Raw genomic sequence first — 21,581 nt, 5'->3', positions numbered from 1 at the left:
GGTGAGAGGAGGAGAGTGCATAGAGGCTAGAATGAATACAACATGTTCTTTTGAAAAACATTTCTTAAACAGAAGCAAACAAAATGTGGATAAAAATACCTGAATTTGTCCAATCGAAACTCTTGTTTGCAACTGTTGGACTAATGATTACACCCTAGATAAGCTAGATGCAGAAAATAGTGTACAAGGCAGTATTGTGTGTGTCACTGTCTGTCCATGTGTCACTGTCTGTCATCTCAAATTTTTATATTTCGACCTGTATGCACCTAGGTTGTAAACTTTAATTCATAGGCTAGGTTGTAGCAACCTCGCGATGGGTATAGGAAAAATGTGAACCTATCAATGTTTCATTGAACTGGGTGAATGGAATAGGAATGACAGTCATCCAACATGCTGTAATAGAAATAAGGCCATGTTCATGAAGAAAAAACATGGTGCTCCCTCATCATAAATGGCACTGACAGCCACTGTTTGTAATATGCTGAAAAGTGGCCAAGCTAAGTTGATATTTTCCAGGCAATGGACTTTGTTAATCTGCATTTTATGCCACGTACAAAACAACGGAGAACTCTGAAAACAACAAGCTCAAATCATGACATTAGTATTCTTCAGGACGGAAAGTCAGAGCTCTCGAAAGAGGCCTAGATAGGGGATTCCTAGTTGGACTACCGTTCAAATCTATTTTTCCAGCCGGAGATTTCTGAGTTCCCAGTTGTTTTGAATGCGGCATTATAGTGAATGACATTCTGGGATGAAAGAGTTTTTGATTGTCAAACATAAATAAACATGGCTGCCATCATAAAGAATTTAGCTGCTGTTAACTTAGCTGACACGCATTTCTTTTCTAAACAACCAAACATTAGTCCCTTGTGCTCACCAAAGATGTGGTAACGTTACATTTTAAACTAGTCTAGCTGTTAAATCGCTAGCTTATGTTAGTTTTTTTGTTGTCAGCGCAACCTGTTATTTAGGAATGAGTTTGGCAGTAGATGTGTTCCAGTTGATGCTTGGATGATGAAGTTCGCATTTATCTTTTACAATAAATGGTCAAATTGAGGAATACAGTTTAAGACCTTTATTTTCCATCAGTACAAAAAATATTTAGATGCTGTTCAGACAACAATGGTGTTTAGACGCGTTCGTTGCGTCATGCGTTCTGTTGCTACTGTTCCAATCGTATATTTGTGGTCGTACACTGCAGGGACCACACAACAATGATCACAAAGATGTGATTGTACGCGTCAAAGAGCTGCAAAACCTGGACCCGTACAAATCAGCTGGGCTTGACAATCTGGACCCTCTATTTCTGAAACTATCCGCTGCCATTGTCGCAACCCCTATTACCAGCCTGCTGCTGCTGACTCTCACAACTAGACATTCATGGCATTCTGCAGTGCTCGTGGCTCAGGTGGTGAGTGACGGCTGACATAGCAAAACTGCTGCTATGTGTAGGGACTCGGAAGGGTTGATAGACTAGAAAAGGCCAAAATCGGCCCGATATATTCAAATCAAATTGATTTATAAAGCCCTTCTTACATCAGCTGATATCTCAAAGTGCTATACAGAACCAGCCTAAAACCCCAAACAGCAAGCAATGCAGGTGTAGAAGCACGGTGGCTAGGAAAAACTCACTAGAAAGGCCAGAGCCTAGGAAGAAACCTAGAGAAGAACCAGGCTATGAGGGGTGGCTAGTCCTCATCTGGCTGTGGTGGAGATTATAACAGAACATGGCCAAGATGTTCAAATGTTCATAGATGACCAGCAGGGTCAAATAATAATAATTACAGTGGTTATCGAGGGTGCAACAGGTCAGCACCTCAGGAGTAAATGTCAGTTGGCTTTTCATAGCCGATCATTCAGAGAATATTGTCTGTCGTTCTCTAATGAGGACGTACAGTAGAACACTATAGCTTTGTGTTTCAATGCACTGGTCCTCTTTTGACTCCAGATTTGAAACATATCTCAAACTTCTTACTGACACTAGGCTATGGCTTTGTCCCAAATGGCACCCTATTACCTTTTATACTGCATTGGACTATGGGCAAAAGTAATGCTCTATATAGGAAATAGGGTGCAATTTGGGAGGCACGCTAATTTATTTAGCCTAATATGATCCGTGTTACTGCACCTGTGCATTCTTTAATTTGTATAACGGTGAGAAGGTTTGTGCAAGGATTTTCCTCCTTGGAAGACAGATAGATTTTATTCTGAAAGATGGTATGGTATAAGGTGTAGCCTAGTTCAGAATCAGAACAGCCAATTTGCGCTAGCTGACAGACAGACACTATCAGTATCGGAATGCTTCATACACCCCTTTTCCTTTAATTAATGTTTCTCTTTTCTCCTATCAGTCTTTATATGGCTTCCTCTCTTTATCTCTTTGACGCCAGACAGAGATGTGACTGTGATGGATCAGAGTTGTAAAGGCCTGACTCATTAGTCTTTATTATCTCCTCTCTCTGTGACATTGAGAAACTAAAAGAAAAAATACAATAATAACTTTCACTAGTAGTTAGGCTAGTACTGGCCCGTCTGGTTTGTTGTGACGCTCAGTTCATTTGAACCTACCAAGGTCCTTAATCCATTTTGTATTATTATTTTCAATAATGACAATTAGGCCTCCAAACCAATCAATGTCCCTTCAACCACTCTCCACTCCTCAGTGTCTTTAAAAAGGAGCTATTGAGAAGATGGATGAATGATGGTGCATAATGAGCTCACACACACAACCTCAGCTAAGCTACTTCACACTGCTGGTGTCAACCACCATCCATTGAGCAAGTTCCAGACACTTCAACCACAACACTAAAATAAAGTGCAATATGTGTGTGAAATCAATATGTAAACATGGCTCAGACATTGTATATGGCTTGACATTAACGTTTTTAGCCACCTGTTCTTTGGACAAGTAGGACAGATTGTTTTTACTTGTCCAAAACCTCAAGTCACTTGTCCAAAAATAGAAAATGGTCTGTAAATCCAATGTTTACACCATTGTATGATACAAGGAATCACTTCACAAAATAAAATGCATGACTATCATTTTTACAATATGTAAGCTACACTACATTCTTTGTATATTCAAGCCTTTCTCTAAATACAACACTTCCCTTTTAAGGCTCTCCTGAAGGATGGTTGGCAATCCTTTGTAGCCTATACAATTACAACCAAATACTTTTAATAAAATAATTCCCTCCACGGCTCGAAATTAGAGGCGTCCTGTTGTCCGTGGGATAATAAAGAAATATGTCTACGGTTCAAAACAGACTCTTGGACAGTTCTGGGACAACAGATCAAAAATTCATACAGTCATTTCACATCAAAACTTTTTTTAAATCAATGAGGCAGATGCAGCAGATCAGACTAAGTTTTATTTCTTCACATTTTAAGCTCAACAATGCACACATGGCTGTAGGCTACATGTGAATGTTCCAAAATGCAATTAGTGGGAAAACACCATTCTCAAAAGCGCACCACTGTGTAAGCTGTTTCAAGTGACAGAAATGAAAATATCTGCTAGAAATTTAGAAAGTGGGGAGATCTAAAGATGTATCAACTAGCATGGGTTACTAGTATGACTAGGATTATGCCTTTAGCTGCTGGACAATACAATATCATTGCTTTGAAAACCAATAGAAAATAAGGAACATGCTGGTTTGAGTGGCATATTAAGTGTTTATAAAATAATTCCTTAAACATTTCTATGGTCTTATTTTGGCTAGGCTACTTTGAAACAAGGTAAGACATGCTTCATAAAATGAGATAACGTTTCCAGCTTTTAAATAATAACATTTATGGTTAAATGACCGCCTCCGCTCAGATTCAAGGTGGGTGATGTGTGATGCGCAACAGGTCTCAGGTCTTGTGACCATTTGATCTGAATGAACCGTGCCTCGAGTATGTCGACAGAACTAAGCCTTTAGACCTTAATGTTAATTATCCTTCATTATATTTGGCAAACATGATTGGCGTTTAGCCTATATATTTGTGGGTGAAGTCAGCGTAAATGTGTCTATGTTTGAGGTGTTGGCAGCTGCATAGTCCATTCTCTTTGAGCAGTGGAGACATACTCTCTCTGTCCATGTTCTCAAACTGGAGATTTAAATGATGATGATTCTAACAATGAACTTAGCCTTAAGATGCTTTTGGGAAACCGGGTCCAGGTTTATCAACCCCACCACTCGCTATTGTACAGAACTAGCTCCCAGCTGTACCTAACAAAAGGACAGTTTGAAATGCGCCAATTAAAAGGCAAGGATGCCCTTTATCTACTTCCCCAGAGTCGTGGATACCATTTTTATGTCTCTGTGTCCAGTATGAAGGAAGTTAGAGGTAGTTTTGCGAGCCAATGCTAACTAGCTTTTGTTTTTGGGTATGTACTAGCATACCGGGGGGAACCCTGCTTTAGGGAATCTTGGCTTATGTAGGTTTAGCCTAATTGCTGATATAAAGTGTTGCCGACAGTTCGTCGTTTCCTTTTCTGTTTTTTTTTTTGCATTGGTAGCATAATATCGTACTTGTGGAGGAATTCTGAAATATCATTAGACTGCAGGCCACTTACCTCTTATGTGCCCTGTAGGGTGGCTGTGTACCAGGAACAGTGGACTGTAATGTTTCTTCTGATGTGGGAGGGTACATTAGTGCTATATAATCAGGATTGTATGTTATTATTGTCACTTTAAAAAGAACATTGGTCACCGAGAGGCTAGCCCACATCTTTGCATCAAAATAGTACATGGCACATTGGTTACACATATGGTGCCATCTCTCTACCTCTTCCTCTCTCTGCATCTCTCTCTGCCTCTCACACACACACAGGCACGCACCATATCATTTCTTGACTTTGCAGATCCTTTTTTTGTAGGAGCAATACTGCATTTAATGAGTCTCTCCGTTATGTTTTAGTTTATAAAGGGACCCATATGGTGTAGAGGACAGAATAATAAACTGCTACTAGTTCATGACAGGACTGGAGAGAAACCGTGACAAGAGCAGGCATATTAGATTTGGGGCTCGCTTTTCTTCTATTATTTTTGAAGAATAATGTAATTATAGAAGTTTGCCTCTTCTTTATTATCTCACCTCCCACTCCTCCTCTCATCCTCTTCTCTCAGTTCTTGACAGGCACTGGTGTAAATTAACTTATTTTGTGAAAAATGTCTATTTTTGCACAATGAATTATCATATGAATAGCTGGGTCTTTGAGCTTCAAACAAAAAAAGTTAATTTACTCCACCATGTTTCCATCACATCATGTTACATTCAAAATAAAAATGCAAGTATTTTAAATTGAATTTTGAATGGAAGATGATGGCTCCTTCAGGCGAAAATGACATATAAACTTGCCAAAAAAAGAAATGTCCCGTTTTCAGGATGCTGTCTTTCAAAGATAATTCGTACAAATCAAAATAACTTCACAAGTCTTCATTGTAAAGGGTTTAAACACTGTGTCCCATGCTTGTTCAATGAACCATAAACAATGAATGAACATGCACCTGTGGAACAGTTGTTAAGACACTAACAGCATAGTAGGCAATTAAGGTCACAGTTATGAAAACTTAGGACACTAAAGAGGCCTTTCAACTGACTGAAAAACACCAAAAGAAAGATACCCAGAGTCCCTGCTCATCTGCATGAATGTGCCTTAGGCATGCTGCAAGGAGGCATGAGGACTGCAGATGTGGCCAGGGCAATAAATTGAAATGTCTGTACTGTGAGACGCCTAAGACAGCGAGACAGGACAAACAGCTGATCATCCTCGCAGTGGCAGACCAAGTAAACAATACCTGCACAGGATCGGTACAACCGAATATCACACCTGCGGGACAGGTACAGGATGGCAACAACAACTGCCCGATTTACACCAGGAACGCACAATCCCTCCATCAGTGCTCAGACTCTCCGCAATAGGCTGAGAAAGGCTGGAATGAGAGCGTGTAGGCCTGTGTTAAGGCAGGTCCTCACCAGACATCACCGGCAACAACGTCGCCTATAGGTACAAACCCACCGTCGCTGGACCAGACAGGACTGGCAAAAAGTGCTCTTCACTGACGAGTCGCGGTTTTGTCTCACCAGGGGTGAGGGTCAGATTCGCGTTTATTGTTGAAGGAATGAGCTTTACACCGGGGCCTGTACTCTGTAACGTGAACGATTTGGAGGTGGAGGGTCCGTCATGGTCTGGAGCAGTGTGTCACAGCATCATGGAACTGAGCTTGTTGTCATTGCAGGAAATCTCAACGCTAAACGTTACAGGGAAGACATCCTCCTCCCTCATGTGGTACCCTTCCTGCAGGCTCATCCTGACTTGACCCTCCAGCATGACAATGCCACCAGCCATACTGCTCATTCTGTGCGTGATTTCCTGCAAGACAGGAATGTCAGTGTTCTACCATGGCCAGCAAATAGCCCAGATCTCAGTCCCATTGAGCACGTCTGGGACCTGTTGGATCGGAGGGTGAGGGCTAGGGCCATTCCCCCCAGAAATGTCCGGGAACTTGCAGGTGCCTTGGTGGAAGAGTGGGGTAACATCTCACAGCAAGAACTGGCAAATCTGGTGCAGTCCATGAGGAGGAGATACACTGCAGTACTTAATGCAGCTGGTGGCCACACCAGATACTGACTTTTACTTTTGATCCCCCCATTTGTTCAAGGAGACATTATTCCATTTCTGTTAGTAACATGTCTGTGGAACTTGTTCAGTTTATGTCTCAGTTATTGAATCTTGTTATGTTCATACAAATATTTACACATGTTAAGTTTGCTGAAAATAAACACAGTTGACAGCGAGAGGATGTTTCTTTTTTTGCTGAGTTTAGAACACATTGCCCTTTATGGTTGTGAGGTCTGGGGTCCGCTCACAAACGAAGAATCTACAAAATGGGACAAACAGCAAATTGAGATTCTGCATTCAGAATCCTGCAAAAATATCCTTGATATACAGCGTAAAACACCAACTAATGCATGCAGAGCAGAATTAGGCCGATACCTGCACATTTTTATCAAAATCCAGAAATGAGCAGTTAAATTCTACAACCACCTAAAAGGAAGCAATAACCTTCCATAACAAAGCCATCACCTACAGAGAGATGAACCTGGAGAAGAGTCCACTAACAAGCTGATCCTAGGGTTCTGTTCACAATCACAAACAGACCCCACAGAGCCCCAGGTCAGCAACACAATTAGACCCAACCAAATCATGAGAAAACAAAAAGATAATTACTTGACACATTGGAAAGAATTAACAAAAAAACAGCACAAACTAGAATGCTATTTGTCCCTAAACAGAGAGTACACAGTGGCAGAATACCTGACCACTGGGACTGACCCAAAGTTAAGGACAGCTTTGACTTTGTACAGACTCAGTGAGCATAGCCTTGCCATTGACAAAGTCCGTCGTAGGCAGACCTGGCTCTCAAGAAAAGAAAGGCTTTGTGCACACTGCCCAAAAAATGATGTGGAAACTGAGCTGCACTTCCTAACCTCCTGCCAAATGTATGACCATATTAGAGACACATATTTCCCTCAGATTACACAGATCCACAAATAATTAAAAAACAAACCCAATTTTGATAAACACTTATTATCCCCGGTGTATATATCCCTGTGTTTCCTGTCTCTCTGTGCCAGTTCTTCGTGTTTGACAAGTCAACCAGCGGTTTTTCCTTGCTCCTATTTTTTCCCCAGTCTCTGTTTGTTTCTAGGCCTTCTGGTTTCTGACCCCTGCCTCGCCTGACCTTGAGACTGCGTATTGTCTGGTACTGTTTGGCCTGGTTTATTAACTATCGCCTGTCCCTAACCTGCCTTTGCCTACTCCCTTTGTTATAGTAAATATTGGCGCTCTACCATCTGCCTTTGGGTCTCGCCTTGTGCCCTTATAGTGTGCCATCACAGCAGCAAGATTTGTGACCTGTTGCCAAAAGAAAAGGGCCACCAGTGAAGAACAAACACCATTGTAAATACAACCCATATTTATGTTTATTTATTTTCCCTTTTGTATTTTAAATATTTACACATGACATTTGACATTTCTTTATTTTTTTGGAACTTTTGTGATTGTAATGTTTACTGTAGATTTGTATTGTTTATTTCAATTTTGTTTATTATCTACTTCACTTTCTTTGGCAATGTTAAAATGTTTCCCATGCCAATAGAGCCCTTAAATTGAATTGGGAGAGAGACACTCAGGCTGTTGCGTCCTGAGTGGAATCATCCTCCGGATAGAGAGGCACAGTCTATGGTCCACCCGACAGGTGGAAAGAGAGAGAGATGCCCCTCGGATCCATACCACTGTAGAATGAACATTGTGCTCACTGGGCTCACTATTATAAAGAGGGCTGGACAGCCTGAAAAGCCTGATACTTTGTGTAAAAAATATTGTCCAATGTATAACAGAGGAAAGTGTATAACAAGAGCCCATTGAAACCCAGTTGTTAAATGTGAAACAATTAACATGAAATTGTGTGGAAGAAAAGTACAGTTTACCTACACAGTGAGAAATTATACCTTAAGCAACTTTTGAGAGGTTTCAAAAACAACACTGTCAACCATTTCCTGTTGTTTTTACGGTAACTTATAGGCAGACAGTTTCTTGTAAGTTACCATAAAAAAAAGTTATGGTATGTTACCGTACCGTATTTTACAGTATCTGTTACTGTAACCTGTAACCTGTTAGTGACAGTAAAACAACAGTACAGTGCATTACTGTAATGTTATGGGGTTTGTATTTTACAGTGTTTTAACGTAATTAGATAGGATTGGTTCAAACACCTACCTGGGGGCGTCAGGTAGCCTAGTGGTTAGAGAGCTGGGCCAGTAACCGAAAGGCTGCTAGATTGAATCCCCGAGTTGACAAATTAAAAATCTGTCGTTCTGCCCCTGAACAAGGCAGTTAACCCACTGTTCCCTGGCCGTCATTGTAAATAAGATTTTGTTCTTGACTGACTTGCCTAGTTAAACAAAGGTTAAATAAAAAATAAACAGGTTGGCTGGTAGGTAATGTGATTACATATTACAACATATCAATGAATGCCATATTAGAAGCCTTTGTTAAGGCCTCCAAAATTCCAAGTGATATAAAAGACCAAACAGTGATTATAGGTCAAAACAGACCAAAGGACATGGCAAATACTCAACCTTTCAAGGTATAAAGGGTGAGTACGTTATTTCAGAAGCTAGCAGATTCGGTACTTACCAACAACAGCTGCAAATCCCAATAAATCCACATCACGTTTTGAAGTTCCCTTTCCTTGCTTTGTGTAACAACTCTATGAATAATCTAGCAAATAAGTTTTGTGGGTCAGAGTACAGTATTTATTTAGTTTCATAGCACAAACGTTTGCTGGCAAGTCTCTCATACTGGCTTTAGCCAGGGCCTGTTCTGGTAAGTCCAGAAGGGTTGCATAGCAACAAGTGCCTCGGAGGGAGGCAACGTCTGCATAGCCAACAAATTCCCATGATTTGTGAATCTGTTCGGACTGAACAACTAGAGTGACAGCTCAAATGGTTTTGAAAAAATAAGATTTTGGCTAAAAGGGATAAGTATCTAACAAAACAACTACATTGTGACATTCACTAATCATAAACTATTTACAATAAATAGATATGTGGTTACATTTGGGGACAAAATTCTAAATTACTCAACCTTAAAGACTTGCTGCCACTCCAACCTGTCCCCTATAAACATTTAATTGACAGAGCACTTCTACCACATATCAGTTAAAAATTGATACAGTACTCTCACAAAAGGGTGGCACAAATGTAACCTCTTACAAGGCACACCTCAAATATGTTAATGGCCCAGAAACAACAATACCATGCACCCACTAGTGGTCAAAAGGTTTTTGGCACTCCAAAAATGCATTACGGTTCTGTATTCTGTGGCGTGGATTTACAAGCCTTTGAAATACAGCAAAAACATTCTCTCTTATTTTAGAGGAGGTGCTTTGATTTTGTCAACCTTGAGCTCTTTGTGTAGCATCATATTTTGAACAATCACAAATACAGTAAGTATACTTCTACTGTATTTTACATAGCATATTTTACGGTAAAGTCCAAAATACATCTAATATTTCCTGGCCGTTTAATATTTTACCAAAATGCAATGTAATTTCATGAATCTACTGTTTTCAGTTTATGCTGTTGATTATACAGTAATATACCATGAAAATAACATGATGGTATTACGTATTACAATTTTATCAGCATATCGATTGCGCAACCAGGGGTGGAAAAACCTTGGATCATTGTTACTCTAACTTCCGCGACGCATATAAGGCCCTGCCCCGCCCTCCTTTCGGAAAAGCTGACCACGACTCCATTTTGTTGATCCCTGCCTACAGACAGAAACTAAAACAAGAGGCTCCCACGCTGAGGTCTGTCCAACGCTGGTCCGACCAAGCTGACTCCACACTCCAAGACTGCTTCCATCACGTGGACTGGGATATGTTTCGTATTGCGTCAGATAACAATATTGACGAATACGCTGATTCGGTGTGCGAGTTCATTAGAACGTGCGTTGAAGATGTCGTTCCCATAGCAACGATTAAAAGGCTATCAAACAAGCTAAGCGTCAGTACAGAGACAAAGTAGAATCTCAATTCAACGGCTCAGACACAAGAGGCATGTGGCAGGGTCTACAGTCAATCACGGACTACAAGAAGAAATCCAGCCCAGTCACGGACCAGGATGTCTTGCTCCCAGGCAGACTAAATAACTTTTTTGTCCGCTTTGAGGACAATACAGTGCCACTGACACGGCCTGCAACGAAAACATGCGGACTCTCCTTCACTGCAGCCGAGGTGAGTAAGACATTTAAACATGTTAACCCTCGCAAGGCTGCAGGCCCAGACGGCATCCCCAGCCGCGCCCTCAGAGCATGCGCAGACCAGCTTGCCGGTGTGTTTACGGACATATTCAATCAATCCCTATACCAGTCTGCTGTTCCCACATGCTTCAAGAGGGCCACCATTGTTCCTGTTCCCAAGAAAGCTAAGGTAACTGAGCTAAACGACTACCGCCCGTAGCACTCACTTCCGTCATCATGAAGTGCTTTGAGAGACTAGTCAAGGACCATATCACCTCCACCCTACCTGACACCCTAGACCCACTCCAATTTGCTTACCGCCCAAATAGGTCCACAGACGATGCAATCTCAACCACACTGCACACTGCCCTAACCCATCTGGACAAGAGGAATACCTATGTGAGAATGCTGTTCATCGACTACAGCTCGGCATTCAACACCATAGTACCCTCCAAGCTCGTCATCAAGCTCGAGACCCTGGGTCTCGACCCCACCCTGTGCAACTGGGTACTGGATTTCCTGACGGGCCGCCCCCAGGTGGTGAGGGTAGGCAACAACATCTCCACCCCGCTGATCCTCAACACTGGGGCCCCACAAGGGTGCGTTCTGAGCCCTCTCCTGTACTCCCTGTTCACCCACGACTGCGTGGCCACACACGCCTCCAACTCAATCATCAAGTTTGCGGACGACACAACAGTGGTAGGCTTGATTACCAACAATGACGAGATGGCCTACAGGGAGGAGGTGAGTGTCAGGAAAATAACCTCACACTCAACGTCAACAAAAGTAAGGAGATGATTGTGGACTTCAGGAAACAGCAGAGGGAACACCCCCCTATCCACATCGATGGAACAGTAGTGGAGAGGGTAGCAAGTTTTAAGTTCCTCGGCATACACATCACAGACAAACTGAATTGGTCCACTCACACAGACAGCATCGTGAAGAAGGCGCAGCAGCTGCCTCTTCAACCTCAGGAGGCTGAAGAAATTTGGCTTGTCACCAAAAGCACTCACAAACTTCTACAGATGCACAATCGAGAGCATCCTGGCGGGCTGTATCACCGCCTGGTACGGCAACTGCTCCGCCCACAACCGTAAGGCTCTCCAGAGGGTAGTGAGGTCTGCACAACGCATCACCGGGGGCAAACTACCTGCCCTCCAGGACACCTACACCACCCGATGTTACAGGAAGGCCATAAAGATCATCAAGGACATCAACCACCCGAGCCACTGCCTGTTCACCCCGCTATCATCCAGAAGGCGAGGTCAGTACAGGTGCATCAAAGATGGGACCGAGAGACTGAAAAACAGCTACTATCTCAAGGCCATCAGACTGTTAAACAGCCACCACTAACATTGAGTGGCTGCTGCCAACACACTGACACTGACACTGACTCAACTCCAGCCACTTTAATAATGGGAATTGATGGGAAATGATGTAAATATATCACTAGCCACTTTAAACAATGCTACCTTATATAATGTTACTTACCCTACATTATTCATCTCATATGCATACGTATATACTGTACTCTATATCATCGACTGCATCCTTATGTAATACATGTATCACTAGCCACTTTAACTATGCCACTTTGTTTACATACTCATCTCATATGTATATACTGTACTTGATACCATCTACTGTATCTTGCCTATGCTGCTTTGTACCATCACTCATTCATATATCCTTATGTACATATTCTTTATCCCCTTAGACTGTGTATAAGACAGTAGTTTTGGAATTGTTAGTTAGATTACTTGTTGGTTATTACTGCATTGTCAGAACTAGAAGCACAAGCATTTCGTTACACTCGCATTAACATCTGCTAACCATGTGTATGTGACAAATACAATTTGATTTGATTTGATTTGATTTGTACCATATCATATATTCTACACCACGGAATTAAAACAAACTACTGCTAAATTAATAGTTAAGTCCACTCTGGCCACTGTTTTGACAGACCTGGCAGACCACACCCACACACACCATCTACTGTTAAAGGGTTAATCAGCTTAGCGTTTCTGGCCTGGTGGTTTGGCTGACTGCTCATATTGGACAGGCTGGATAACAACATCAACCCCTCAGAGGAACAGAGGGGTGAGCACCCACCCCGAGGCCCCTGAGCACCCACCCCAAGGACGTTTCTTTTTTTGACGAGTTTATATTACTTTCTGTGACACGGTCAAACCTAAAGGACAGACACCCTCAACTAAACTTGAAGAGGACAAAAAAAAAGTTCTTCTCTCCAATCCCTCACACTCTCTTTTCATCATTCTTCTTCCCCTTCCAAAGTTTCACTCACTCTGGCCTCATTAAAATACTTTTCTCTTCCCTTTCTTAGTTATCGCTGCTCTGATGCTATTATATGACTGGAATGGTGAAAGCATACATTTCTTCACACTCACTCACTCACTCACTCACTCACTCACTCACTCACTCACTCACTCACTCACTCACTCACTCACTCACTCACTCACAGGCCTACAGAGAGGGAGATTTTGTACCTGGTGATATTACAGACTACTCAACTCTATTGACTGTCTGAGAAACACAAATATTCAGGAAATGTATCTTTCTTTTCTCCTATCCTTGGATTAATCACTAATCGCGAATGATATAGGAGGATATGATTGCTCATATAGAGTTGAGTAGTTTACTAGTCTGTAATATCACCGGGTACAAAAGCTCCCTCTCTGTAGACCCGTGAGCTTGACTGACAGAAGTAGGTAGCATTGAGAGTGAAGTCTGACAAAAGATTTAAGTCTGAAAACAGCTTTTTCCTAGGCTTAGAGGTCATGACAAAGTAATCTATCAATTCAATTCAAGGGGCTTTATTGGCATGGGAAACATGTGTTAGCATTGCCAAAGCAAGTTAACAGTAAACATACAGAAGTTTCAAAAGAATAAAGACATTACAAATGTCATATTATGTATATATACAGTGTTGTAACAATGTACAAATCTGTCTGTCTGTCTGTCTGTCTGTCTGTCTGTCTGTCTGTCTGTCTGTCTGTCTGTCTGTCTGTCTGTCTGTCTGTCTGTCTGTCTGTCTGTCTGTCTGTCTGTCTGTCTGTCTGTCTGTCTGTCTGTCTGTCTGTCTGTCTGTCTGTCTGTCTGTCTGTCTGTCTGTCTGTCTGTCTGTCTGTCTGTCTCCAAGGCCCAGCTTAATTCTAAGAAACTCTGGAGGATCTACTGGTAATACAGTAGATTGGACCTTCAACATGGAAGCACAACTGAGAGCCGTAAGACTATGGTTATTACATGTTGTTGCCTGCTGTAAATTGAACATTTCAAAACATCTCACCAATTTGGCTGATCCGGTCATGATCACACAGACAGGTGGAGAGATGCATAGACAATTAGAGAGCGGTAGAATATATCAGATTGACAGTCAGATAGACACAAACAGGTGAAGAGATGCATAGACAATTAGAGAGAGGTAGAATATATCAGATTGACAGTCAGATAGACAGACAGACAGACAGACCCTGCCCAGATTTATTCCCTGGTGGCCATTTAAGCTCACTATAGGCTGTCTCATCGTTGATCACCGACAACGATGAGACAGCCTATAGGGAGGAGGTCAGAGACCTGACCTTGCGGTACCAGGACAAAAACCCCTCCCTCAATGTGATCAAGACAAAGGAGATGATTGTGGACTACAGGAAAAGGAGGACCGAGCATGCCCCCATTCTCATCAATGGGGCTGCAGTGGAACAAGTTAAGAGCTTCAGGTTCCTTGGCGTCCACATCACCAACAAACTAACATGGTCCAACCACACCAAGACAGTCGTGAAGAGGGCACGACAAAACCTATTCCCCCTCAGGAGACTGAAAAGATTTGGCATGGGTCCTCAGATCCTCAAAAGGTTTTACAGCTGCACCATTGAGAGCATCCTGACGGGTTGCATCCCTGCCTGGTATGGCAACTGCTCGGCCTCCGACCGAAAGGCACTACAGAGGGTAGTCTGCAGCCACCCTAGTCATAGACTGTTCTCTCTGCTACCGCATGGCAAGCTGTACCGGAGTGCCAAATCAAGGTCCAAGAGGCTTCTAAACAGCTTCCTCCCCCAAGCCATAAGACTCCTGAACATCTAATCAAATGGCTACCAAGACTATTTTGCATTGCCCACCCTCTTCTACGCTGTTGCTACTCTCTGTTATTATCTATGCAAAGTCACTTTAATAACTCTACCTACATGTACATATTACCTCAATTACCTCGACACCGGCGCCTCCTCACATTGACTCTGTACCGGTACCCCCTGTATATAGCCCCGCTATTGATATTTACTGCTGCTCTTTAATTATTTGTTGTTCTTATCTCTTACTTTTTGGGAGGGGTATTTTCTTAAAACTGCATTGTTGCTTAAGGGCTTGTAAGTAAGCATTTCACACGGTCTACACCTATTGTATTCGGCGCATGTGACAAATAACATTTGATTTGATTTGTTTTGATGTCAGCCCTGTATCACACAAGCCTGGCTAACTCTTATTTAAACACACATTACATATTTCTCTTCTTCCTGGGCTCAGGCAGATTCATCTGAATAGGCTTGTTTTGCAGCATTGATTCCATTGATTTGAAGCTTGATTTCACTTAGTCGACTGTAAGTTGTTCTGCATAAGACGTGTTTCCTAACTTAACTCTGAAGTGTTTCTTTGCAAAGTGGCTTTCCACTGTGCCGCCCCTAGCTGGACTCTGAAGTTCTATTCACACACACACAATTTTAATTGACCTCTGCCTTATGTTATGTAGCCATTACCCAAACAAACCACTGTTACCTCAGTGCGAGGCGAGAAGTTGCATTAAATGACCAGAGACCTGGCAGGGTAGTGAACACTCACTATGGTACCTGATTGATAATGCATGTATCAGAAGATAGGTGTTTGTGTGAAACCCTCACCGCACTGGGTCAGTGTGTGTGTGTTTGTATGTGATCTCTATATCAGAGGCACAAGACCAGGCCTGGGGGTGAGCGTCTGCCTGTTTGACTCCTCTCCTTTCCTCTTCTTTGCCCTCCTTTCCACTCCTCCTCAAGCAGACATTCATACAAAGCTGGCATTATCTTTCTGTCTCACAGCACGTCACACACCCTCTCTGCCCGTTCAGGGAGGGGGAGAGACTTGAGGGAGGCTTATGGGTACAAATGTACCCTTTACAACAGTGTGTCCCCACAACTACACTTCTGGCTGATGTGTGTGTGCACACCACCAGCCTCTGGCTGTTCTCTTTGTCTCTCTCCAGGACTGAACAGCCCTCCTGAACTTGTAAAGAAACTTTCTTCTGGAAAAATAACCGTGGGGCTCCAACCGGAATCAACATATACAGTTCAATAGCCAACCAGACTCGGCAGAAGGGCTTGCTGGGGCAAACTATTTCTGGCCAAAAGTAATGGGCCTTTTCCCCTTTATTCAGATTACACCTGCTCACTTTCGGTTGTTTGAAAAGGAAATAAACTCCAAAATATCTTTATTTTTTAAACAAGCCTTAGAAAGTTGGTTGCAATTTCAGTTTAATCCACCTGAAAGGACGGAACAAATAGTAAACAAATATTGTGTTTAAATTCAAATATACTAATTGATAAAAAAAAACTGTATTTATCAAAGACATTTTTAAAAAAGGTATCATTTTAGTGAATGATATCATAAATAGGACTGGTGGAGTGATGTCACACATGCAGCTAACACAGACATATGGAATTGTCTGCTCAACACAAAATTACAACCAATTAATTGCAGCATTACAACAAAAATGGAAGAGGCAAGTAGAACGGGGAAAAAGTAAGGAACTTGTATGTCGGCCCTGTATTAAAGAACATAAATGGTTAAAGAAAAGTGTGATATGTAAAAACATATACCAATTTCATTTAAGGACCAAAAAACGGACAGCTGTGCCATGTAAATTGCAAAGTAAGAAGAGATTTTCGATGTACCCATTCCATGGCACATGGTTTATGAATTGATATGCAAAACAACACCTATACTATACAAAATTCTTGCAACTAATAGAATGTTATATATATGGGGAATACCATCTTCCCAGCTCTGCAGATTCTGCTGTGAGGAGGCAGAGTAATTAGATAATTTATTTTGGTATAGTCCATATGTAGCTCGTTTTTGGTCACAGGTCCAGGAATGGCTGAAGAATTGCAACATTTGCCTAGAACTAACGCTACAGATAGCAATACTGGGTGATTTGAAAAGCCATAGTCAATCAATAATATAATCATTATTTTAGCAAAAATGTTTATTTTTAATTTACAATCTGTAGAAGCTATGAGAATAGAAAGGTTCAATTCATTTGTGAAGCATCACAGCACAGCTGAAAAATATATGGCAAATAGAAATCCAAAATGGATGATGGTGAGAGATAGATGGGAGAGGTTGAATGGAGCTGAAGGGTGGGACTAATAACAAGATAAAACATGTAAAACATACGGGGTCTGTAAAATGTCTATAGGTTCGGAACTTTTGTGAAATAGCATAGTTACAAATAGAAATCAAACTGGATGGACATCAGAAACAGAGGAAGGACAAAGAACAAACAAGAGAGAACTATTGTAAAGTAGACTGTGTCTGTAAAATGTGTATAAGATGTATAAATTAAAGGTAAAAGCAGAAGTGTTTATTAGTTTACTCCAATTGGGGGATCGGTGGTAGGGTTTGCTGGGAATAATAATAAAGGTATATTCTTTTTAAAAAAGTATGTATGTCTATATAGGTATATGTATGTATATACATTGGGGAGAACAAGTATTTGATACACTGCCAATTTTGCAGGTTTTCCCACTTTCAAAGCATGTAGAGGTCTGTAATTTTTATCATAGGTACACTTCAACTGTGAGAGACGGAATCTAAAACAAAAATCCAGAAAATGACATTGTATGATTTTTAAGTAATTAATTTGCATTTTATTGCATGACATAAGTATTTGATCACCTACCAACCAGAAAGAATTCCGGCTCTCACAGACCTGTTAGTTTTTCTTTAAGAACCCCTCCTGTTCTCCACTCATTACCTGTATTAACTGCACCTGTTTGAACTCGTTACCTGTATAAAAGACACCTGTCCACACACTGAATCAAACAGACTACAACCTCTCCACAATGGCCAAGACCAGACAGCTGTGTAAGGACATCAGGGATAAAATTGTAGACCCGCACAAGGCTGGGATGGGCTACAGGACAATAGGCAAGCAGCTTGGTGATAAGGTAACAACTGTCCAGAACTACACGGCAGGACCTGGTCAATGACCTGAAGAGACCTGGGACCACAGTCTCAAAGAAAACCATTAGTAACACACTACGCCATTACGGATTAAAATCCTGCAGCGCACGCAAGGTCCCCCTGCTCAAGCCAGCACATGTCCAGGCCCGTCTGAAGTTTGCCAATGACCATCTGGATGATCCAGAGCAGGAATGGGAGAAGGTCATATGGTCTGATGAGACAAAAATAGAGCTTTTTGGTGTAAACTCCACTTGCCGTGTTTGGAGGAAGAAGAAGGGTGAGTACAACCCCAAGAACACCATCCCAACCGTGAAGCATGGAGGTGGATTTGGGGATGCTTTTCTGCAAAGGGGACAGGACGACTGCACCGTATTGAGGTGAGGATGGATGGGGCCATGTATCGCAAGATCTTGGCCAACAACCTCCTTCCCTCCGTAAGAGCATTGAAGATGGGTCGTGGCTGGGTCTTCCAGCATGACAATGACCCGAAACACACAGCCAGGGCAACTAAGGAGTGGCTCCGTAAGAAGCATCTCAAGGTCCTGGAGTGGCCTAGCCAGTCTCCAGACCTGAACCCAATAGAAAATCTTTGGAGGGAGCTGAAAGTCCGTATTGCCCAGCAACAGCCCCGAAACCTGAAGGATCTGGAGAAGGTCTGTATGGAGGAGTGAGCCAAAATCCCTGCTGCAGTGTGTGCAAACCTGGTCAAGAACTACAGGAAACGTATGATCTCTGTTATTGCAAACAAAGGTTTCTGTACCAAATATTAAGTTCTGCTTTTCTGATGTATCAAATACTTATGTCATGCAATAAAATGCAAATTAATTACTTAAAAATCATACAATGTGATTTTCTGGATTTTTGTTTTAGATTCCATCTCTCACAGTTGAAGTGTACCTATGATTAAAAAAATACAGACCTCTACATGCTTTGTAAGTAGGAAAACCTGCACAATCGCCAGTGTATCAAATACTTATTCTCCCCACTGTATGTGTATATGTATGCATGCGTGTATGGATATATTTACCAAAAAAATATGGGGGATTGGAAATGATGCAGACAATTACATTGGAAGCAACATTCTTTCCGCAATATTAAGCTGATTCACCCCTTGAAAAAGAAAAAAAAAGTCTGAGATATGTATTTTTCTTTACAACTCTGTCTAGAAGGCCAGCATCCCGGAGTCGCCTCTTCACTGTTGACGTTGAGAATGGTGTTTTGCGGGTACTATTTAATGAAGCTGCCAGTTGAGGACTTGTGAGGCATCTATTTCTTATACTAGACACTCTAATGTACTTGCCCTCTTGCTCAGTTGTGCACTGGGGCCTCCCACTCCTCTTTCTATTCTGGTTAGAGCCAGATTGCCCCCCCAACCCCTCTTTTCAGCTGCTGCTACTCTCTGTTTATCTTATATACATAGTCACTCTAACTATACATTCATGTACATACTACCTAAATTGGCCCGACCAACCAGTGCTCCCGCACATTGGCTAACCGGGCTATCTAAATTGTGTCCCACCACCCACCAACCCCTCTTTTTACGCTTCTGCTACTCTCTGTTCATCATATATGCATAGTCACTTTAACGATACCTACATGTACATACTACCTCAATAAGCCTGACTAACTGGTGTCTGTATATAGCCTTGCTACTCTTATTTTCAAATGTCTTTTTACTGTTGTTTTATTTCTTTACGTACCCACACACACACACATATACATTTTTTTCCCGCACCAAATGACAAATAAACTTTGATTTGATTTGATTCTGTGAAGGGAGTAATACACAGCATTGTATGAGATCTTCAGTTTCTTGGTAATTTTTCCCATGGAGTAGACTTCATTTCTCCGAACAAGAATAGACTGACGAGTTTCAGAAGAAAGTGCTATGTTTAAGGATATTTTGAACCTGTAATCGAACCCGCAAATGCTGATGCTCCAGATACTCAACTAGACTTTAATCAGAGCAACAGTTTTCAGCTGTGCTAACATAAATGCAAAAGGGTTTTCTAATGACCAATTAGCCATTTAAAATAATAAACTTGGATTAGCTAACACAATGTGTGATGGTTGCTGATAATGGGCCTCTGTACGCCTTTGTAGATATTCCATAAAAAACCATAGTCATTTACAACATTAACAATGTCTACACTGCATTTCTGATCAATTTGATGTTATTTTAATGAACAAGAAATGTGCTTTGCTTTCAAAAACATCAGACTCTACTTTTATCCATAGCTACATAAGACCGAATCGAGCCGGTCGGTCACATTTAACAGTCTGATGGCCTGGAGATAGAAAATGTTTTTCAGTCTCTCGGTCCCAGCTTTGGTGCACCTGTACTGTCTCCACCTTTTAGATGGTAGCGGAGTGAATAGGCCATGGCTCGGGTGTCTGGTACGGTAATTGCACCATCCGCAACCGCAGGGCTCTCCAGAGGGTGGTGAGGTCAGCCTAATGCATCACTAGGGGTACACTGCCTGCCGTCCAGGACATCTACAGCACCCGGTGTCACAGGAAGGCCAAGAAGATCACCATGGACCTCCCAAATAGGATGCTGTCAATGGTGTATCTGTAGAAGTTTGTGAGGGTCTTAGGGGCCAAGCCAAATTTCTTCATCCCCCTGAGGTTGAAGAGGCCTTCTTCACCACATTGTCTGTTTGGCTGGACAATTTAAGGTTGTCAGTGAATTTCAAGTCAAGGAACGTAAAAACCTCTGAAGGATCCACCCCTTTTTTCAATCTTCACCTAAAATGACATACCCAAATCTAACTGCCTGTAGCTCAGGGATTGAAGGATATGCATATTCTTGATACCATTTGAAAGGAAACACATTGAAGTTTGTGGAAATGTGAAATGAATGTAGGAGAATATAACACATTAGATCTGGTAAAAGAAAATACAAAGAAAAAACAACTTTTCTTTCTACCATCACCTTTGAAATGCAAGAGAAAGGCCATCATGTATTATTCCAGCCCAGGCGCAATTTAGATTGTGGGCACTAGATGGCAGCAGTGTATGTGCAAAGTTTTAGACTGATCCAATGAACCATTGTATTTCTGTTCAAAATGTTGTATCAAGACTGCCCAAATGTGCGTAATTGGTTTATTAATAACTTTTCAAGTTCATAACTGTGCACTCTCCTCAAACAATAGCATGCTATTATTTCACAGTAATAGCGACTCTAAATTGCACAGTACAGTTAGATTAACAAGAATTTAAGGTTTCTGCCAATATCAGATATGTCTATGTCATGGGAAATGTTCTTGTTACTTACAACCTCATGCTAATCGCATTAGCCTACGCTAGCTCAACCGTCCCGTGGGGGACGTCCCGATCCTGAAGAAGTTAAAGCTTTTCACACTCCATCGATGTGGACGGGGGAGTGCTCTCTCTGCTGTATCCTGAAGTCCACAATCAGCCCCTTCATTTTGTTGAAAACGTAGAGGGGTTATTTTCCTGGCACCACTCCACCAGGGCCATCATCTCCTCTGTGTATGTTGTCTCGTCATTGTTAGTAATGAGGCCTACCACTGTTGTGTCG

The sequence above is a fragment of the Oncorhynchus tshawytscha genome, linkage group LG04, assembly GCF_018296145.1.
Source record: "Oncorhynchus tshawytscha isolate Ot180627B linkage group LG04, Otsh_v2.0, whole genome shotgun sequence".
Lineage (NCBI taxonomy): Eukaryota > Metazoa > Chordata > Actinopteri > Salmoniformes > Salmonidae > Oncorhynchus > Oncorhynchus tshawytscha.
This window is presented reverse-complemented; position numbering follows the sequence as displayed.